General features: G+C 35.1%; 1 protein-coding gene across 1 annotated transcript in view; it reads left to right on the plus strand.

Annotated features, from left to right (window-relative positions):
* LOC101050874 (uncharacterized) overlaps positions 1–23,182 on the plus strand; it is an 891,623-nt gene that overhangs the window by 614,355 nt on the left and 254,086 nt on the right. Inside the window, exon 10 of the mRNA XM_074389917.1 lies at positions 18,232–18,349. The gene's annotated coding sequence lies outside the window, so the exon portion shown is untranslated. The remainder of the gene's footprint in view (positions 1–18,231; positions 18,350–23,182) is intronic.

Consider the following 23,182-nt stretch of genomic DNA (forward strand, 5'->3'; position numbering starts at 1 on the left):
ATTATAAGCCAGAGTCAAGGAGAAGGAAATGAGAAATACTCTTAACTAGTTAATAAAGCAGGAAGAAAGTGTGAACCTTATGTATTGATGGCTCTGCATGGTCATACTGGTGCAAACTGGGAACCTATAACCACTTTACTTTAGCTCTTCGTAAGGCTAGTCTAGGATTGAAGGAAAATCCTCCAAATGGGCAGAAATATGGGACTGAGGATGATACATTTGACTGTTTAGTTCATGTGAAAGGAGGTATGATTTAAGTATGAATTGATGGCAATTAAATGGCATTGCATAATGGGTTGTCTGGCTAGCCAGAGATGTGAAAAGAGCAAGATTGGAACATCAAAATTATATCTTGTTGACTTTCCTACAACTAAGCACTTTAGAACTAGTAGTACTTTTAGAAAATGTTCCTGAGTGATATTTGGGACCTTGGGGAGGTGTGGGTGACTATGTGAGAGTGTGTGTGTGTGTGTGTGTGTGTGTGTGTGTGTGTGTGTATGTGTGTTTCTGCTTCTGGGAACCTTGCTCTGTTTCTTTGGCCTGCTCATTAACTCTTATGCCAATACGATGTCATAGTAATATAAAAATGACTCTTAATATTTGGTGGAATATGATTTGTACCCCTATCTATGTAATCCAGCTTTATGAATATCTTGGCCATTATATACTCTTCACTAAAAAAAAAAAGACTCATTTTTTTCTTTTAAAATGTCAGAAGTATATTTTGCCTTGGAGATCAGCTTACATTAATTCTTGAATCCCGGCTTCCAATATTTTAGCATCAGCTCCACAGAATTAAAAAATCTGTTCACAAATGCACATAGGTGAAACATTTATTGATTCAAGTTCTGCAAAAATGTAGAGGCTTTAAGAAATGTTTTTCCTGATTGAAAAGTTAATCCTACTCATTTCCATCATCTGCTAGACACTTTAAATATAAATACACACTAAATACATTAAATTCATAATATTTTAATATTCGACATCCTTTCAAAATTACTTATGCTACAACTTTGCCAGATTGCTATAATTCTCCATAATAGTCCTTTAATCTAAGATCTAAAACATATAATGATGCTGGAAATAAACAAACCGTATCATTGGAACTTCTCAGAGCTCTTATACATGGTATTGAGAATTTGATAATTCATACACACAATCTCCTGAAGTCAAAGGGCTTGGAATTTCTCATTCCCTGACTTCTCCCCAGGTAAGAGTATTATAATTGATTGATTCTAAGAAGCATATGTTCTTTTTTTCTAATTATTGTGCTTTAAGTTCTGGGATACATGTGAAGGATGTGCAGGTTAGTTACATAGGTATACACGTGCCATGGTTGTTTGTAGCACCATCGACCTCACATCTACATTAGGTTTTTCTCCTAATGCTATCCCTCGTCTTGCCCTGACAGGACCCAGTATGTGATGTTCCACTTCCTGTGCCCATATTTTCTCATTGTTCAACTCCCACTTAGTGAAAACATGCAGTGTTTCATTTTCTGTTCCTATGTCAGTTTGCTGAGAATGATGGTTTCCAGCTTCATCCATGTTCCTGCATAGGACTTGAACTCTTCCTTTTTATAGCTGCATACTATTCCACAGTGTATATGTGCCACATTTTCTTCATCTATTCTATCCTTGATGGGAATTTGGATTGGTTCCAAGTCTTTGCTATTGTGAATACTGCTGCAGTAAACATACATGTGCATGTGTCTTTATAGCAGAATTGTTCATAATCCTTTGAGTATATACCTAATAATGGGATTGCTGGGTCAAATGTTATTTCTGGTTCTAGATGCTTGAGGAATCGCCAGACTGTCTATCATACTGAATGGGAAAAACCTTGAAGCATTGCCTTTGAAAATGGACACAAGACAAGGATGCCCTCTCTCACCACTCCTATTCAACATAGTAGTGGAATTTCTAGCCAGAGCAATCAGGCAAGAAAAAGAAATAAAGGGTATTCAATTAGGGAAAGAGGAAGTCAAATTGTCTCTATTTGCAGATGATGTGATTGTATATTTAGAAGACCCCATCATCTCAGCCCCAAATCTCCTTAAATTGATAAGCAACTTCAGCAAAGTCTCAAGATACAAATCAATGTACAGAAATCACAAGCATTCCTATACACCAATAACAGACAAACAGAGAGCCAAATCAACAGAGAACTGCCCTTCACAATTGCTACAAAGAGAATCAAATACCTAGGAATACAACTAACAAAGGATCTGAAGGACCTCTTCAAGAAGAGATACAAACTGCTGCTCAGGGAAATAAGAGAGGACACAAACAGATGGAAAAACATTCCATGCTCATGGTTAGGAAGAATCAATATCATGACAACGGCCATACTGCCAAAAGTAATTTATAGATTCAATGCTATCTCCATCAAGCTACCATTGACCCTCACAGAACTGGAAAAAAAAAAACACTTTAAACTTCATGTGGAACCAAAAGAGAGTCCGGATAGCCAAGACAATCCTAAGCAGAAACAACAAAGCTGGAGGCATCACACTACCTGACTTCAAACTATACTACAAGGCTACAGTAATCAAAACAGCATGCTACTGGTACGAAAACAGAGATATAGACCAATGGAACAGAACACAGGCCTCAGAAGCAACACCACACATCTACAGCCATCTGATCTTTGACAAGTCTCACAAAAACAAGCAATGGGGAAATGATTCCCCATTTAATAAATGGTGTTGGGAAAACTGGCTAGCCATGTGCAGAAAGCTGAAACTGAATCCTTTCCTTCTACCTTCCACTAAAATTAACTCCAGATGGATTAAAGACTTAAACATAAGACCTAACACCATAAAAACCCTAGAAAAAAACCTAGGCAATACCATTCAGGCCGTAGACATAGGCAAGGACTTCATGACTAAAACATCAAAAGCAATGGCAACAAAAGTCAGAATACACAAAAGGGATCTAATTAAACTTAGGAGTTTCTGCACAGCAAAGAAACAATCATTAGCGTGAACTGGCAGCCAAAAGAGTGGGAAAAAATTTTTGCAATCTACCCATCTGACAAAGGGCTAATATTCAGAATCTACAATGAACTAAGGCAGATTTATAAGAAAAAAACAAACCCATTCAAAAGTGGGCAAAGGATATCAACAGACATATATGTCTTCTTTCAAAAGAAGACACATATGAGGCCAACAAACATGAAAAAATTCTCATCATCACTGGTCATTAAAGAAATGCAAATCAAAACCACATTGAGATACTATCTCATGCCAGTTAGAATGGCGATCATTAAAAAATCTGAGCAGTTGCTGGAGAAGATGTGGAGAAATAGGAACACTTTTACACTGTTGGTGGGAGTGTAAATTAGTCCAACCATTGTGGAAGACCATGTGGGGATTTCTCAAGGATCTAGAAATTGAAATTCTGTTTGACCCAGCAATCTCATTACTGGGTATATACTCAAAGGATTATAAATCATTTTATTATGATAGACTGGACAAAGAAAATGTGGCATGTATCCACCATGGAATACTATGCAGCCATAAAAAAACATGAGTTCATGTCCTTTGTAGGGACATGGATGAATCTGGAAATCATCATTCTCAGCGATCTGGCACAAGAACAGAAGAGCAAACATGGCATGTTTTTACTTACAGGTGGGTGTTAAAAAATGAGAACACATGGGTACAGGGCGGGGATGATCACATACTGGGGTATGTTGGGGTTTGGGGAGCTAGGAGAGGGAGCAGTTGGGGGCGGGGAGGTTGGGGAGGGATAACACTGGGAGAAATACCAGAGTAGGTGTCCGGAGAATGGAGACAGCAAACCACCATGGCATGTGTGTACCTATGCAACAATCCTGCAAGATCTGCACGTGTACCCCAGAACTTATAGTACAATAAAAATAAATAAATGAATAAATGAAAAATACAAATAATTCATACATTTTCTTTATATCAAAATAATTTAAGATAATTCATATTTAAAATAATTCATACCTTATTGATTCTAATCTTTTCTTTCAATTTTAATTTGGGCATATACATCATAATGACCACTGTAAAGCACTTTTCCAAATCATATCTTTTTTTTTTTTTTTTTGAGAGGGAATCTCACTCTGTCACCAGGCTGGAGTACAGTGGCATGATCTTGGCTCACTGCATCCACTGCCTCCTGGGTTGAAGTGATTCTCCTGCCTCAGCCTCCCGAGTTGCTGGGTTACAGGCATGTGCCACCATGCCCAGCTAATTTTTGTGTTTTTAGTAGAGACGTGGTTTCACCATGTTGGCCAGGATGGTCATGATCTCTTGACCTTTTGATTGCCTATCTCAGCCTCCCAAAGTGCTGGGATTACAGGCATGAGCCACCATGCCTGGCTTAACTTTCTTACTGTAATAAGTAATGGTTCCAGTAAAAGAGCTAAGCCAAGTGATATCAGTGGATATCTTGTTCTTGTTGTTTTCAATAGAAATTCTTTCATTAATATTAAAAAAACTATATATTTGCTATAAGTGTTTAATAGCCCTTCTCATATTAAGCAAGTTCTCTTCCACTTCTAGTTTGCTAATAAATATTTTTAACATCATGAATATGTGTTGGATTTCATAGAATACATCCATTAGTTGTACCTCCCACCATAAATATATGGTTTTCTTTTAGTATTTTATACTTTAATTACATAATCATGTTAACATTCAATGTTAATTCAACCTTATATTCCTGAGGTACTCTCAACTTAAAATGTAGGGGTTTGCTTAATACAAATTGTTGGGGTTTGCTAATATTTTATTGTTGATTTTCTATATTTATACTTATGAATAAAATCACTCATATTTTCCTTACTTATCTTTGTGACATTTTGTAACCAATTTTATACCAACTTTATGAGAAAAATAAATTGAAAATGTTTCCATTTTTTTCTGTATATTGTGATGATAATTTCAAGATTGGAACTGTTTCTGAATATGTGGTTGACTTTGTTAAAAGATTATGGACCTGGAGTTTCATCTGTGAAAATAATTTTAACAAACCATTTTATTCATAATTATAAATCTGACCATGTTTTAGATATCATTTTGAGTCAGTTTTGATAACATAAGTATCTGTGGTTTATATATTTGAGTTTTTCAATATCTTCATATAGCATTTATACTGCTGTCATTGTAATTCTAGCTATACAATGTTATCTCACCTCTTTTCATCACTGATATTATTTTTTTGTGCTTTTTCGTTTTTCATCTTGAGAAAGTTTGCCAGGAGTTTTGGTTTGCTTTCAAAATGGCAACTATTTGATTTGTTGATCCTCTTTATTACATTCTTGCTGTTTTACATCATTCGGCTATTATGTTAAGTATTTCATTACTTCTACTATGATGACTTTATTTTGAAGTTCACTTTCTAAGTGCTTAATTTTTATGCTTAATTACTTTTTAGTCTTTCTTTCCAAAAAAAACTCTCCATTTAAAATGATAGTCTTCTACTTTGGGAGGCCGAGGCGGGTGGATCACAAGGTCAAGAGATCGAGACCATCCCGGTCAACATGGTGAAACCCCGTCTCTACTAAAAATACAAAAAATTAGCTGGGTATGGTGGCACGTGCCTGTAGTCCCAGCTACTCAGGAGGCTGAGGCAGAAGAATTGCTTGAACCCAGGAGACGGAGGTTGCGGTGAGCCGGAGATCGCGCCATTGCACTCCAGCCTGGGTAACGAGTGAAATTCTGTCTCAAAAAAAAAAAAAAAAAATGATAGTCTTCTAAATATTCATTTAGTTACATCCTATAATCTTGTTATATAATGTTGTAATTATTATTTAGTTTTATTTTATGATTTCTTATTGATGTTGAGTTATTTTTGTGTGTTTTAAAATTTCAGTCATTTGCTTTCATCTTATATGGTTCTCTTTTAACTATTATTTTCTAAATTAATTACATTGTGGTTAGAGATGGTAGCCTGAATTATACAGATATTATAAAGCTTATGGAGACTTTCTTTTCTGCTCAGAAAAGTTAAGTTTTTACATATATTCTCTTTGTACCTTAAAACAATGTGCATTTTTGAATTGAGGAATATAGAATCAATATTTGTTCAATCAAGTGAGCACATTATGCTTTTACTAAATCTTACATATTTTTGTTGAGTTTAGTAGGATGCACTGTATGTCAATTGAAGATAAAATTAAGATAAACTATCACTATATGGTGGTGTATTTGTCAATATTTCTTTGTCATGGGTATTTAGAAATGGCTCATAGTTTCATTCAAGTTTGAAATTATTATATATTTCTAGTAAATTAAAAAATTTATTGTTAGGCATTGATTACCTTATCTCCAACTGATTTTTTTAGTGTAATGTATTTTTTCCTATGTCAGTGTAGCTATGCTAGTTTGAGATTCTTTTTGGTTTTATTTCTAATTTGCATTGCATGTTTTTAAAAATACTTTTCTCATTTTCTAATTTTTGGGTAGAGAGTTCTGTTAATTAAATCAAACTAATTGCTGATGATATTCAAATATTCTATATCTTTATTCATCTTTATATGCTTGATATAGCTGTTACTGAAAAATCATAACATTTTATATTATAAAACTTTAATATACATGCTCTGTGTATTAGTCCTTTCTCATGACACTAATAAAGACATACCCAAGAATGGGCAATTTGTAAAGGACAGTAATTTAACTGATTCACAGTGCAGCATGACTGGGGAGGCCACAGGAAAGTTACAATCATGGAAAAAGTGGAAGCAAACACATCTTTAATCAAAAGAAGGCAAAAAGGAGATATGAATAAGACCTGAGTGAAAGAGGAAGCCCCTTGTAAAACCATCAGATCTTGTGAGAACTTACTATCATGAGAATACCATTGGAGAAATTGCTCCCATGATTCAGTTACCTTCTATCAGGTGCCTCCCACTGCACATGGCAATTATGGAAAATATATTCAAGATGAGATTTGGGTGGGGATGCTGACAAACCATATCACCCTGTTTAATTCCCTTTTCTTGAATGTGGACATAATCAGTGAATATGAAAGGCTATTCCTTTGTAATTAGATTACTGATCAGTTGATTTTGAGTTAATCAAAAGAGAAATTGTCCTGTTTGGGCCTACTCTAGCCCTTTATGGAAAGATGGAACCTCAAAGAGAGGCTTTCCTGATGGCCTGGATGGTTATGAGTTCTATAGCTCCAAAAAAGAAAAAAAATTCTTTCAGTAACTACGTTATCTTGGAAGAGGACACCACATCTCAGTTGAACTCTGGCCTGAGATGTCACCTAGATTTTAGTCTTGTGAAATCCTCAGCAGAAAATCCTGAGCTCTGTTTGGAGTTTGAATTTCTGACACTTAACAAACTGTAAGATTGTGAATTTGCATGATTTTAAGCTGCTAAAGTTGTGGTGATTAGTTATGCAGAAACTGAAATTTAATACAGCCTTGAAAAATATCTTTTTATATATTATTTTACTTTATTTGTTATATTATCCTATCACCTTTTTGAGAAGGTTATCATTTCTGTATATCTATTTTAGATCCTTTTATTTTATGTGTATCTTCTTGAAAAATACATGTCATTCTTTACTTTTATATTTTGATTATATAAGTTGTATGCTATATATCTCATTGTAATCTTACAACTCTTTTCACAACACTTTTTCTATGAATTGTTCAAATGGTGTTTACATCTAGCCCGTTGCTTTTCATCACTGTCTGGTATTCCATAGTGTTCATCCACTGTGCTTTCATGACAGCTCTCCAGTAATAGCCCTCAAAATTGCTTCCAACTTCCTGTCACAGAAAGAAGTGCTGCAATAATCATCACTTTTGAACTTGTGGGCACTTTCTGTGGGATATATACTTGAAGAGTACAATTGCTGATTCTCAGAGAATGTGTAGGCTTAATGTCACTAAGTACTGTGAGACTATTCCCCAGAATTGCTGCTTATTTTATACTAGCATGGGAACACATGAACATATCCATATTCCTACACTCTCTACAACAATTTATGCTGCCTAGCTTTCTGCTTTTTGCTGATTTGATGGGCATGAAATTATATATCTCATCGTTTTGTTTTTTCCTTTAGAAATTAGTTTTAAGTATTTTTCATATCATTATTATTTAGGTTATTTCTTCTGTAATTAGAACTTTTTTTGAAATTTATCAATTTTTATGTTTACTAAACGGGATACTTTATTATACAATCACATTAGTTTTTATCCTATTCTTCCATCACTTTAATATTGTCTGTAACTTTGGGGCTAGGTTGTTCTGAATATGTCTCTACTTTTTCTGTTCTTATATTTTTAAGTTTGCCTGTGAGAAATAATCATAAATATGTTGACATTTTCAGGAAACATGTATGACCTCTGACATTTTCAACAAATGTGTATGAAGTTTTTTTTTTTTTTTTTAGTTTTGTTCTTAAATAAACATTCATACAACTTCCAACTTCACCATAGGTCTTTGCTCATGCTGGTACCAAAATTGTATTTCACCTTTTAAAAAAGATTAAGTTCAGTTGAATCGTTAGTGTAAGAAATAAGTGGCCTAATAAAATACCAATAATACTCCCTTCTTGAAACAGAGGTTACCTAATATTAGTGGGTAGTTGTTTTTGTAGGAAGCTAGCCTTTCACCTGAAGAAATACCAAAAGAAAAACGTAATAGACTGAAAATATCACTGATTCCTACAGGTCATTGATCTTGTAATGATTTTTTTTTGCTTTATTGAGGAATAATCAACAAGCAAATATTGTATATATTTAAGGTATAAAATGTTATTATTTGATATGTATGTATTATAAAATGTTTACCATAATCAAACTAATTAACTAATGTCATGGAGCTTTTTACCTTTTTTTTCTTCTAGGATTTCTATGGTTTCAAGTATTACATATAAGTCTGTGATTTATTTTAAATTAGTTTTTGTGCATGGCATAAGATAAAAATTTGATTTCATTCTGTATCATGTGCCTATTTCATTTAGTCCATTTCCATTTTAAGTAATCACTGATATATAAGGACTTATTATTGCCCTTGTGTTCATTTTTTTTGACATTTTTATAATTTCTTAGTTTCTTCCTTTCTTGTTGCATTCCTTTGTAATTTGTTGATTTGTTTTGTGTGGTATGGTTTGATTTATCTTTCTTTATCTTTTGTGTATCTATTACAGATTGTTTTCTTTGTGGTTGCTATGAGGCTTACATAAAATATAACTGTCTATTTTAAGATAATAACTAACACCAATCACATACAAGAACTCTACAATATTACTACCCCCACCCATTTTATGCTATTCATATCTGATATGGTTAGGCTTTGGGTTCCCACTCAAATGTCATCTTGATTTGTAATCCCTAGGTGTTAAGGGCAATAACTGGTAAGAGTGAATTATAAGGGCAGTTCCTTCATGCTGTTGTCATGATAGTGAGTGAGTTCTCATGAGATCTGATGGTTTTTAAAGCTTCTGGCATTTCCCGTGCTTGCACTCACACTCTCTCCTGCTGACTTGTAAAGACATTTCTGCTTCCCCTTTTGCCATAATTGTAAGTTTCCTGGGGCCTCCCCAGCCATATGGATCTGTGAATCAATTAAACCTATTTTCTATATAAATTACCCAGTCTTGGGTATTTCTTTAGAGCAGTGTAAAAGAGACTAATACAGCAAATTTTGGTATGAGGAGTGGGGTACTGCTATAAAGATACCTAAAAATGTGGAAGTGACTTTGGAACTGGGTAATGGGATGAGGTTGGAACAATTTGGAGGGCTCAGAAGAAGAAAGAAAGATGTGGGAAAGTTTGGAACTTCCTATGGACGTTTTGAATGTTTTTGACCCAAATGCTGATAAATATGTGGACAATGAAGTCCAGGCTGAGGTGGTCTCAGATGGAGATGAGGAATTTATTGGGAACTGGATCAAAGGTTACTCTTGCTATGCTTTAGCAAAGAGACTGGCAGCATTTTGCCCCTGCTGTAAAGATCTATGGAACTTTGAATTTGAAAGAGAAGAATTCAAGTTGGAACTTATGTTTAAAAGGAAAGCGGAGCATAAAAGTTTGCAAAATTTGCAGCCTGATGATGCTAGAAAAGAAAAACCCATTTTCTGGAAATTCAAGCCTGCTATAGAAATATGCATAAGTAGTGAGGAGCCAAATGTTAATCACCAAGACAATGGAGAAAATGTCTCCAGTACATGTCAGAAGTCTTCAGAGCAGCTTCTCCCATCACAGGCCCAGAGGCCTAGGAGGAAAAAATTGAGTTATTGGTGGGACCCTGGGCCTTGCTGATCTGTGCCGTCTCAGGACTTGGTACCATGCATCCCAGACCTGGCTAAAAGAGGTCAATGTACAGCTTAGGCCATTCCTTCCGAAGTTATAAGCTTCATTCCTTGGTGGCTTTAATGAAGTGTTGGGCTTGCAAGTACACTGAAGTCAAGAATTGCAGTTTCAGACCTTCCACCTAGATTTCAGAGGCCGTGTGGAAATGCCTGGATGTCCAGGCAGAGGTCTGCAGCAGTGGTAGGGTTCTTATGGGGAACCTTTGCTAGGGCAGTGTGGAAGGGAAATGCGGTGTTGGATCCCCCACACAGAATCCCCACTGGGGCACTGTCTATTGGAGCTGTGAGAAGAGGACCACCATCCTCCAGACCCTAGAATGGTAGATCCACCAATAGCTTAAACTGTGAACCTGGAAAAGCCATAGAAACTCATTGCCAGCCTGTGAAAGCAGCCAGGTTGGGGTTGTATCCTGCAAAGCCACTCGGGTGGAGCTGCCCAAGGCTATGGATGCCCACCTCTTGCATCAGTGTGACCTGGATATGAGACAGTGAGTCAAAGGAGATTATTTTGGAGATTTAAAATTTAACGGCTGCCCCACTGGATTTCAGACTTGCGTGGAGCCTGTAGCCCTTTTGTTTTGGTCAATTTCTCCCATTTGGAATGAGTGTATTTACCCAATGCTAGTACTCCCATTGTATCTTGGAGGAAACTAATTTGTTTTTGATTTTACTGGCTCATAGGTAGAAGGAACTTACTTTGTCTCAGATGAGACTTTGGACTATGGACTTTTGGTTAATACTGACATGATTTAAGATTTTGGGGGACTGTTGGGAAGGCATGATTGGTTTTGAAATGTGAGGATATAAGATTTGGGAGGGGGAAGGAGTAGAATGATATGATTAGTCTTTGTATTCCCACCTAAATCTCATCTTAAATTGTAATCCCCAGGTGTTTGGAAAGAGACCAGGTGGAAGGGAGTTGGATTATAAGGGATGTTTCCCACATGCTGTTCTCATGATAGTGAATGGTTATCATGAGATCTGCTGGTTTTATAAGCATCTGCCATTTCACTGGCTTGTGCTCATACTCCTCATGCTGCCTTGTGAGGAAGGTGCCTGCTTCCCCTTCTGTAATGATTGTAAGTTTCTTGGGGCTTCCCCCAGCCATGTGAACTGTGAGTCAATTAAGCCTCTTTTTTAAAAAAAAGTACCCATTCTTAGGTATTTCTTTATTACAGTGTGAAAAATGGATTAATACGACATCATATTACTTTTTGTATTGCACATTTATTAATAAGTTATTGTAGCTATGATTATTTTTAATACTTTCATTTTCTAGTTTTTATATTAGGCTTAAAAGTGGTTTACACACTACCTAGAAGGTTTAACACTATCTGGTAAAGATACATAGTAAAATCTGAAATATTCTAAAACTATAATAGACATTCTATTATAGACATATAATTAAATGTCCATATAACTGTATAACTATAATAGACATATAGTAGAATGTCTATAATAGAATGTCTCCTATAGAATAGATATATAATAGAATGTCTATTATAGTTTTAGAATATTTCAGATTTGACTATATTTATCTTTACCAGATAGTGTTATACCTTCATATGTTTTTATATTATTTAACATCTTTTTGTTTCAGCTTCAAAAATGGACATTAGAATTTCTTGTAAGGCAGGCTGAATGACAGTAAACTGCCTCAGCTTCTGTTTTTCTGGGAATGTCTTTATCTCTATTTCATTTCTGAAGGGCAGATTTACCAAGTATAATATTCTTGATGGCTGTGCTTTTGGTTTTAGCACTTTGAATACATCATTCCACTTCCCTCCTGACTTGCAAGGTTTTTGCTTAAAAATCCACTGATATCTTTATGGGGGTTCCCTTGTATATAAACAGATGCTCATGTCTTGCTGCTTGCAAAATTCTGTTGGTCTTTGATTTTTGAAAATTTGATTTTAATGTACCTGGGGATAGTCTTCTTTGGGCTGATTTTGCTTGGAGTCCTTGCGCTTTATGCATCTGGAAGTTTATATTACTGCAAAAATTATGAAAGTTTCAGCCACTATTTCATACATAATCTTTATGTTCCTTTCCTTTCTTTTGACCTTTTTGGATATTCATAATGCATATATTCCACTTTTGATGATGTCTTATAGTACTGTGCACTATATTCTTTAATTCTATCTTTTTTACTTTTCCTACTGGCTAATTAAAAATGGCTGGTTTTGAGTTCACAAATTCCGTCTTCTGCATGACCATGTTTTCTGTTGAAGGAATTGGTTCAATTTCTTCAGTTTTGTCATTCAAAAATGACAAAAGTTCCAGGATTTCTATTTGGTTCTTTTTATGGTTTGTATTTCTTAATTAAACTTCTAATATTCTCGTTCATTGTTTTTCTGAATCCATTTAGTTATCTTTCTGTCATCTCTTAAATCTAACTGAATTTCTTAAAGATGATAATTTTCAGTTATTTTTTCAGGCAACTTTTGATCTCCATTTCTTTTGGTTTAGTTACTGAAATATAATTATTTTCCTTTGATCATGCCATGTTTGCCTGATTTTTCATAATCTATTTAGGTTTGCATTAGCTTCTCTGCATATGAAGGAGCAAATGCTTTATCCGGCTTTACAGAATTATTTTGGCAGGTAAAGGCCTTCTTTTGTTGGGTCCCAGGGCTCACATTGCCTCCTTTATTGCTGCGGAGTGCTGTTAGAGCTTGAACAAGGGTTAACTTTAGACTTTAAAAGGTTCACAAATGGGAGGCCTTTTACCATGTATGCAGATGGCTGTGACTTTTGCTGGGTCACTTGGGTGTGGGGTTTTCCACACAGTTGCTATTCAGATTCATAAGAAGTCAGGAACTAACATGGGTCACAACTAAGAGGGGCTTGAATCAATCACAGGCTGCTTCAGGTTCCACGGCTGGGACTGAGTTCTACAGACTTGTCTCTGTTGGCACAGATTGGCACATCTCTCTCCATATTCCTGGATGGGCAGGATTACCCTTGAACTGTTGCTGAGAGGGGCTGGAGCCAGGTTACAGCTCTGCTTCAAGATCTGCAGTTAGAGTTTGGCCAGTGGGTCTTGAGTTTTCTTGTATCCCTTGGCAGGTGATGCTAGTAGTAGGACCAAGGCCAAATGGAGTTTTAGCCAAAATCACAAGTAAATAAAGAGCTGTTTCTGGCTTGGTAGCCAGGAAGCCAGGACCGTGGTCAATGACTTTTCTACCTGGGCATGGACCTGCCCTGGCAAAACATTTCTTGGTCCCGGGGCCCTCTGGGGTTTTGCAAGCTTCTCCCTGTATCCCAGCTCCCACAAAGGCACTTTGTCCATGTGTGACTGCCAAATTATTGTTGCCGTGATTTATTACAAATGAAGACTTCATAATTTTTCATCTTACATGTTCTTAGGATGATGTTAATATGAAAATATTATCAAAAATATAGAAATATCATTTAATTTAACATTATATACTATTCTCTACCTAGTACCACTTTAATGAAAAGGCCTGGAGGAATAATAATATTAGTAGCCACTATTTATACTTTTTACAGTATTTGCTCTTTTTAATTTACTCAGTGCTTTATTGGCAATAGCTCATATAATTCTCAGAAGGCCTCTATGACATTTATAACCTTATTTTAATTATTTTACAAATGAGAATAATGGAGGTTTATCATAACCAACAAGCCAAAAGCTTAATTGTTTTACCATGTTAATTTTACTATGCTATGTTGTCTCAATTTAAACTAAATGTTTTTGTCATAATGCAGAATATGAAGGGATGGTAATAGTCTGGGTATAACTTACTCGGGATTATATATGTGAACAATGTTGATATCCTGGCACCATTACTGACATTTATTCTTTGCTAAGTAGTTTCAGAATTGGGGTGGCAGCCCATACTGGGTTCGGCGATATCCAATTTAAATACATTTTTAAAACTTAATGGTTCTTAGTCTTTTCAGTTGTTATGGTCCTTATTCCATTCCAACCCTTATTCACTAGAATTTTTTGAATTTTGAACAGAGCTATACTTATTTAAGATTTCAAGGAAAACAACATTAAAAAAAAAAACCATGTATTCTTCACTATTTTTAGTGCCTAGAGAAACAAATTCTGAAATGGTAAAAAAGAACATTTGGCTATATAGCTATCACTGCAAGAACACACTATTGCTATTATAACAAGATTTCAGGATTACTAGGTGAAATTGATCATTAAGGCATTGCTTAGAGGTTTCCCCTTATGTAACTCTAAACATTTGCATTTTAAGTAATGTGGTGGTTCTGAGTACAAAGGAAACTGAATACTAAAAAATGTGTTTATTTATATAGCAGGTGTATATTGAGTATCTCTTTATATTTATTTAAACCTGAGATTCAGCGCTTTGACTCCTCCTTTAGATACGGTTTTTTCCCTTGGAGGCAAAAAGAAGCTAAATTTGTAGCATGTCATAGCATCAGAGAGCGGGTATGATGGACAAAGAAGTTAAGCCAATAATGGCTTAATTCTTGTTATTCTTTGAGTTTGGAGAGCATAAACAAATGGGAGATAGGCTCACACTTTATAAAAGGGGAGCAATGGAAATCTGGTTTAGCATCAATGGCTAGGAATCAAGGGGAGAGGCACTGTAGAAATCTCGAGCTCAGGCCACAGATTAGTGCTGCTAGAGATGTTTGTATTTATCTAGTCAAAGTGCTCAGCTTATACTTAAATACTTTTCCTTAGCTTTCACCGAGATTGAAGAATGGGGATGCAGGCAGATGCAGTTTGTCCAAAGGAGCCATGGAAAACATTGATGTGCCCTGATTCTGAGTGGGGGGCCTGCATAAGTCTTCCATTCAGGGAGCAGGCCTGAGATTTTAGGAAACTGAATACTTGATGCTCCTACTTTTCCCCTTTGTCTGTGTACCTTCTGAATATGCTTATTTTCCTTTTTAAAGTGCCTACTGTTCAGGAGTGCTGATTTGGTCTGAACTATGTGGGTGGGCTAGGGCAAAGTGGAACAGATTGAAATAAAATTATTGAAGTTAACCCAGAGAGACCATTCTGAAACAGCTGGAAAAATTTCAATTGCTTGCCATATGATGCATTCTTTGTTGCTTTTGATCCAGATATTTAAGACACTTGTTGACTTAGAATGCATTTATAAACATTCTGCTTTTAACATAGTAGACCTCTTATCCCAAACCATTATATGCATTTAGTATTTTAAATTAGCTCTAGGCAGTTTTGTCACAATGTAGCAGCAGTCACTTACTTTCGCTGCCAAATATTTATACACAATTAGTCTTCCCTACCAAACTGCCAACTTTCAAAGCTTAGGTAAGAGTACCAACAAATGGCCATTGAAAATAAACCATAAACACCTAAATGGCTGTTAAAATAATCTTTGGAATTAGATGGCTCTTTCATTTAAGAAAACACATTGATGGGCTTCTCAATTTAAAGGATTCTTTTCTACTTCAACTGCAGCTCCTAGCCTGGATAAGAGAGGGCAAGTTGTATGTATATTGCAATTGTCTTGCATAGTCAAGCAAGAATAATTTGCATTTTGTCCTAGACAGATGGTGATGCTGAGAAACATGGGAATGAAGAAAGGAGGATAATATAAAGGCTACTAAGAGAGGTAATGTTGGGCTGGTAGGTCATGGTAGATGGTAACTTTTGTGGTAGCCAAAGTCCAACATAGAAAACATTCTTTGACTAATGGCATTTTGTAGGAACAAAAGAAGAAGATAGTGTTTATTGTGTGATAATGAGTTGCACAAAGAGGCTAGGCATTGTGGCTCATGCTTATAATCCCAACACTTTTGAAGACCAAGGCAGGAGGGCCAATTGAGGCCAGGAGTTTGAGACCAGCCTGAGTAACATAGCAAGACCCATGTTTACAAAACAAAACAAACAAACAAACAACAAAAAATGAGCCAGGCATAATTGTTGTCCCAGCTACTTAGGAGGCTGAGGTGTGAAGATCATTTGAGCCCTGGAAGTTGAGGCTGCAGTGAGCCATGATTGTACCACTACACTCCAGCCTGGGTGGCAGTGAGACCCTGTCTCAAAAAAAAAAAGTGTATAGAAATGCAACAAAGGAATCAAGACCAACAATAAAGAGCTAACCAATAATAAAGAACTAGGTGAAAACAAAGAAGCAGGGAGTACATAATTCTTTAAGAAGGTGAGAGGTATTTGAAAGCTGCAGAGGGCTTTAGAATTTCAGAATCTCTTCTCCCTCTCTCCCATCTCTCATCATCTATTATATATCTGTCATCTGTGCGTGAACTTGTGACTCCAGGCATCCAAAGATCTTATAAAGCTTCAGACTGAAGACGTCTTGATACTCTTAGATGAAAAAATAATCCCTTATTTTTATGAAACGAATGATTTTATGGACCAAGAGAACTTCTAAGACTTTTCTTGCTTCTCCTGCTCATTACTGCCTTAAGATGACAGAGTAAAAGAAGAAAGATGGATTCTATTTTCCAGTGGTTTTAACAAAAGAATAAATGGTAGACGAGCTATACAGCTATTAGCTAAAATGAAGTTGATAGATGGAAGTTTCTGTAATGTAGATTACATCCCAATCAATGAAAGGTAAAGTTTAAATATACAGAGTATTTACTAGATTTTGAAATAGGACTCCATTTATTTTTAACTTTGTATATTTTAAAACCCATGGTAATATAAAAGAATAATACAGAGACATCAGTGACTAAAGATGGGTATCAGGACTGGGTTTAAATAGATTCCTGTAGTTCCTTAGATCTTTTTTCAACCTCTTCCCCTTGCCCTCTCAAAAGGGCTTCACTATAGATTGAACATTTTCAGACTAAAATTGGGGAAACGTTATGTGCATGGAGGTGGAAAACACACATTATTTCAAAAGAATGGAAGATGATAGAAGGTTATCTTTGAACCTCAAAGTTTTTCTTCCTGGCAAATGAACTATAAAATGGTTTTCTCAATGTGAGCCCAATTTAGCACAGTCCTAAGTTTCAATGACTTCTGGATTTTTGAGGTCAAAAAGAATGGAAAAGTGGGTTTCCTGCAATTGTCTCCTATAGAAATTCCATGCCTGTGATCAAAAGAAACTTTGTTTACTTTTAATCTGGCCAATGTGTCAAGAGAAATATGAGTGATAAAATCAATTATAGAAAATACACTAAGTTGCCTTTTATTTTGTTTCTGGTCTGTTATTCAGTTTTTCATCAAAGTTAGAATTGAACCAAGCTAATCTATTTCTCATCAGAAAAACTTATACTGTGTTTGGAAGAAGTGAAAATCAATAGCAATAGACAGTTTTGAAAAAGAGTGCTCCAATTGTTTTGGAATTCTCTTTTAGTAGCTTTTTTAAGTGGGCATGAACTTAGTGGACTTTATACAATAGCTGAGTAAGGAGCTGCCTGGAGTGACATAGATGGGGAACTTCTGAGTGGATCTCATGTAGTACTCTACATAGACAATGAAAATGTCATCAGTAGAAACACATTTCTTTTTTAGTCTGTTTAAATGTTCTATAACCATAATTTTTTATAATCCACTTTTATGCAATTACTTAAAATTACCCTCTTTAGTGGGCTTATAGAGATTGCCCATCCCTCGATGCTTTTTCTTGTTTTCTATTATTAGCTTCTTTAGACCTTACCTGTTTCCTCAATCTTAAGTACCCTTTTTCTTACTTCAGTACTTCTTTTGCCAACATCCTACTAAACTTTGTATAATTGTAATTCCATTGCATCAGCTTTGCAAAGCACCAACCCTGGATGAATCTTTGGATTAATTAGTTTTTCTGTATATCTCATAGACATGTAAATACTCTTTAGAAGTGTGAGAGCTGTTGGTTTCTATAAATCATTGCTCCAAGTTTGTTTAATCCTTCAGTATGCCTAGAACTTCTTCTAGATATTTGGAGTCAGATTTCATTATTTATTTCACCTTTTTTTTTTTTTTTTGAATCAGAATCTGTCTCTGTCACCCAGGATGGAGTCCAGTGGCATGATCTCAGCACACTTCAACCTCAGCTTCCCGAGTTAAAACAATTCTTATGCTTCAGCCTCCTGAGTAGCTGGGATTGCAGGTATATCATTATCTTAATATTCCTCTACTTTCTTCAGATCTAGGACCACTTTCATCTTGCTTTCTCGTAGCCTCGGATTGTCCCTACCCTTAAATAGAAAATAATAATCCCTTATCTTCCTGTCTCCCCATTTACTAACTTCCTGGCATGTGGTATTTCTCCTTGACCAGAGATCACTAAAGAAAATGTGTTCACTGAAAGAGAACTCTTCCAAACCTTTTTCCTGAACTCCGTTTCATCCCACTTTCTCAGTAATCTCGCTCTGTCTGCCTGTATATTAAATATCTTATCTTTAACAACACCTTTATAGCAGATCAGTATTCTGGTATACTCAGTTCTTCACTGTCTTAAAATATATTTTTTTTTCCTGTTCTAAGTCTCCTTAGAGTTAAAACCCTCTGTTTCACACCGAAGTGTTTTAGAGTTTTCTGTGCTCACTGTCTTCATTCCTTCCTCATTCCCTCTTTGCCTTCATTCCTTTCTAATTTTATTAGTCATCTTTTTTGAAATAACAAGCCCTTTAATTTTAACATCTTATGCCAACAAACATTTCCTTCTTGCTCATGTTCCATGTCGAGCCCTAATGCTTTGCTGCTTTGGCTTTTCTCCCTGTGTCTCTTCATTCTGGGCCCCAATCCCTTTGGGGAAATGCTGTTTTTGTGGCAGAAGGAAAAGAGTGAGAGCTGGTCAAAATGCTTCATGCCTTTCAAGCATTTACTTGAAGCTGGTTAAGCGTTATGTCACAAACTTACCTGGTATTCACACACGACCACCTTTTGTGTAATTGGCATACATTATACAAAACCATTTCTGAGATAGAAACCAAGTTAGTAATTAGAGAAAAAATTTAGGCCTATAGTTTGTCTTGTCTGTCCTGAGCACGATATCCCAAAAGATAGAGGGGTCTATGTGTGTTTCAACACTTCATTTTCTGTGTCTATTTCTGATATGTGGAGTCCCCTAAAGAGCAGGTCTCAGAGTGGGACCCTTTTAACCGAGCCTAAGGGTGGCTTTCACTTGGACCTTCCATATTAACATTTAACATAAGTGAAGATGATTTTTTTTTGTCCCATATGCTCCTTCTCCAGGGAACATGGGTACAGAGATCATATTCTTCTGTTTGGCACTAATCCTGATGTTCCAATGTATTATCATATTATTACTGAGCCTCTGTCTGAACCAGAAATGTGATGATATGCCCCTCTTTAAAGTTCAGAATATCCCCACTCTCACAAGATTAAATCCCAAAATTCTGGCTAATCACAGTTTATGCATCTTTCTCCTTTCATTTTCTTACATGCACCATTTTGGCAGTTAGATCTAGTAAAATTTATACTTTTGCATCTGTTCTTTGTTCCAACATGTGTCTATCAGTAAATTATCTATGCATTGGTATCCTGTTCATTATCTAAATCTTAACTAAGAAGGTACATTCTCTATTGGATCTTATCTTATCACCAGATACAGACTTTTGCATGCTTTTCTAATTCTCGCAAAACATTTACTATCATTGTCATATATAATTCTTGGTCCAAAGTCACAATGGCATATATATATATATATATCATATATAAATATATATAAAACCATACACATGCTTAACCCTATATACATATGCATATATATGTCAAATATAACATGTAGAATATAATATAAAATAGGAGGTCAATACATGTTTACTAAATAAAGAGCTCTTGTCAAGTACATTTTTCTTAGGCATTAGGAGATAAACTATTACTTTGAAAATTTCTGAAATAATCATGGTTCCAAAATAAGGAATTCTGCTTTTTATTTTATGTATTATTCTCTTCAAAGTAATTAGTTTCAAGTGGGGACAGTTACACAGACCACACATATTCCTAAAATTTTCAAATCCTTCTTCAACTATTTAAAGTTATTAAAGATACATGCCTCGGTGATGTCTGGCTGCCATTCATTTCCATGTGAATTACTTGAAGTGCTGAATTCACATATAGAATTTAGTAGAATAGATGAGCCTGAGCAAATAATTTATACAATTTATATGTTACTTTTCTTCATTTATATTACTCTGGGTTCCCAATAGTTTGATTTGAAATATTGCATTGGCCTCATAAATTGTTCCCTCACCCCATTTCTTCTCTTTCCCAAATACATTCTTCAGAAAGATTTTTTAAAAATGTAAATCTAGTCCTTCGACTCTTCAGTTAAAAACTATCAGTGACTTTCTTTTTCCTATACTATTCATAATAGACACCTCTCTATCCTTCACTTTTTAATCCCCATTCAGTCAAATTGTATAGATTGTTCCATATCATTTATCAAATCCAACCTCTCCTTTCTATACCTACAGCTACTGATAAACTAGCTATCATATCGTCCCTGAATTATAATAGCTTCAAAATTGGTCTCTATTTTTTGAGATTTGTCTTTCTACAATGCATTCTCTACCCTGCTGTCAGATTGATTTTTTGCAAGTTAAAGTAAGATCATATTAGATACAAGCTAAACTCTGTAATTTTAGCACACTTTTGATCTGCTTTTATCTTCTCATTTTTCTTGTTTTGTGCTAATAACTGTGATACTTCCATTTGGAAAACCTTTTAGCACCACATTTTATCAGTGTATTCATTGATAAACACTTAGGATAATTCCGTATCTTTGCATTTGTGGATAGTGCTGCAATAAACATGCAAATTCAGGTATTCCTTTGATGCACTGATTTCTTTTTCTTTGGATAAATGCATAGTAGTGGGGTTTCTTGATCATATGATAATTCTGTTTTCAGTTTTTAATGATCTCTCCATACTGTTTTTATAAACGCAGTTCTGTTACTTTACATTCCTGCTGGTAGTGCTTTAGAGTTCCCCCTTTTTTGTACCTTCACCAGCATCCATTGTTTTTGCCTTTTTAATTATAGCTATTCTAACTGGGGTTAGCTGTTATCCTATTGTGGTTGTAATTTGCCTTTTCCTGATGATTAGTGATGTTGAGCATAATACAGCTGTTTGACATTTGGATGTGTTTTTTGAGAAATGTCTATATTCATGTCCTTTGCTTACTTTTCAATGGAATTATTTGTGTTTTTCTTTTCTTTCTCTTTCCCTCTTTCACTCTTCCTTTCTTCCTTTTCCTTTTTCTTTTTCATTTTACTGTTATTTAAGTTTCTTATGTATTTTGGATATTAGTTATTGGGTAATTTGCAAATATTTTCAGCTATTCAACAGGATGCCCCTTCATTCTATTGATCGTTTCCTTTACTGTGCAAAAGGTTCTTAGTTTAATATAGTCTCATTGGTCTATTTTGTTTGTTGTTACCTGTTCTTTTAAGGTCTTAGTCATAAAAATCCTTTTCTAAACAATGGTCTGAAGTGTTTTCATTGATAACTTCTAGTAGTTTTGTAGTTTCAGGTCTTATATTTAAGGTTTTAATTTGTTTTGAGTAATTTCTGTATGTGTTGAGAGACAGGAGTGCCATTTCACTTTCCACATATGTTACAGCTATCTAATTTTCCCAGCACCATTTTTTGAAGAGAGACTTCTTTCCCTAATGTTTGTTTCTTTGTTGAAAATCAATTGGCTATAAATATCAGGATTTATATTTGGGTCCTTTAGTCTGTTCCATTGGTCTATGTGTCTGCTTTTATTTTTTTTCCCCCAATACAATGCTATTTTGTTAACTATAACCTTTTAATATATTTTGAAGGTGGATAGTGTGATGCCTCCAGGTTTGTCCTCCTTGCCCAGTATTTCTTTGGCTATTTGGGCTTTTTTTTTTGCCATTTCATACAAATTTTAGGATTGTTTTTCTATTTCTGTGAAAAGTGTTAGTATTTTAATAGGGACTCTGTAGATTGGACTCTGTAGGTTGCTTTATAAAGTTTGGTCATTTTGATAATACTAATTCTTCTGATCCATGAACATTGGGTATCTTTTCGTTAGTTTATGGCCACTTCAGTTTCTTTCATCAGTCTTTTGTAATTTCCCTTGTAGAGGACTTTCACCTCCTTGGTTAGATTGATTTCTAGTTTTTTTTTTGTATCTATTGTAATTGAGATTTCCTTCTTAGTGTTTTTTTTTTTTTTTTTTTTTTTTTTTCCGCTAGTTCATTATTGGTATATAGAAACATTAGTAATTTTGTATATTGGTTTTATGTCCTGAAATGCTGTTGAATTTTAAAATTAGATCTAAGAGTTTTTCCCTTGAGTCTTCAGGTATTTTTAGATATAGTATCATTTAATCTGCTAAGAGGAACAATTTGACTTATTCTTTTCCAATTGGTTCATTTTATCTCTTTCTCTTGCCTTATTGCTATGGTGAGAACTTCTAGTTCTGTGTTGAAAAGAAATGGTGAAAGTGGGCATCTTTGTCTTGTTCCACTTCTTAGGGGAAAGGATGAAAGGACTTCAGCTGTTTTCTCCATTCAGTATGATGGTACCTGTAGGTTTGTCATATATGGCCTTTATCATGTTGAGGTAAGCTTCTATGCCTAGCTTGTTCAGACTTTAATCATTAAGGGATATTGAAGTTTATCAAATTCTTTTTTTGCATTTATTGCAATGATTATATGGCTTTTGTCCTTCACTGTGTTAATGTGATGTCTAGTATCTACTTATTTTTGTATGTTGAGCCATCCTTGCATCCTGTTATAAGACCCACTTGATCATGGTACTGTTCGATCCAATTTGCTAGTATTTTGTTGAAGATTTTTGTGCCTACATTCTTCCAGGATATTAGCCTGTAGTAGCTTTTTGTTGTTGTTATGTCCTTCTCTGGTTTTCATATTAGTTTTATTCTGGTCTCATGGACTGAGTCAGGAAGAATTCCCTCCTCTTCAATTTTATGGAATAGTTT

This window comes from Saimiri boliviensis, chromosome 2, assembly GCF_048565385.1.
Source record: "Saimiri boliviensis isolate mSaiBol1 chromosome 2, mSaiBol1.pri, whole genome shotgun sequence".
Lineage (NCBI taxonomy): Eukaryota > Metazoa > Chordata > Mammalia > Primates > Cebidae > Saimiri > Saimiri boliviensis.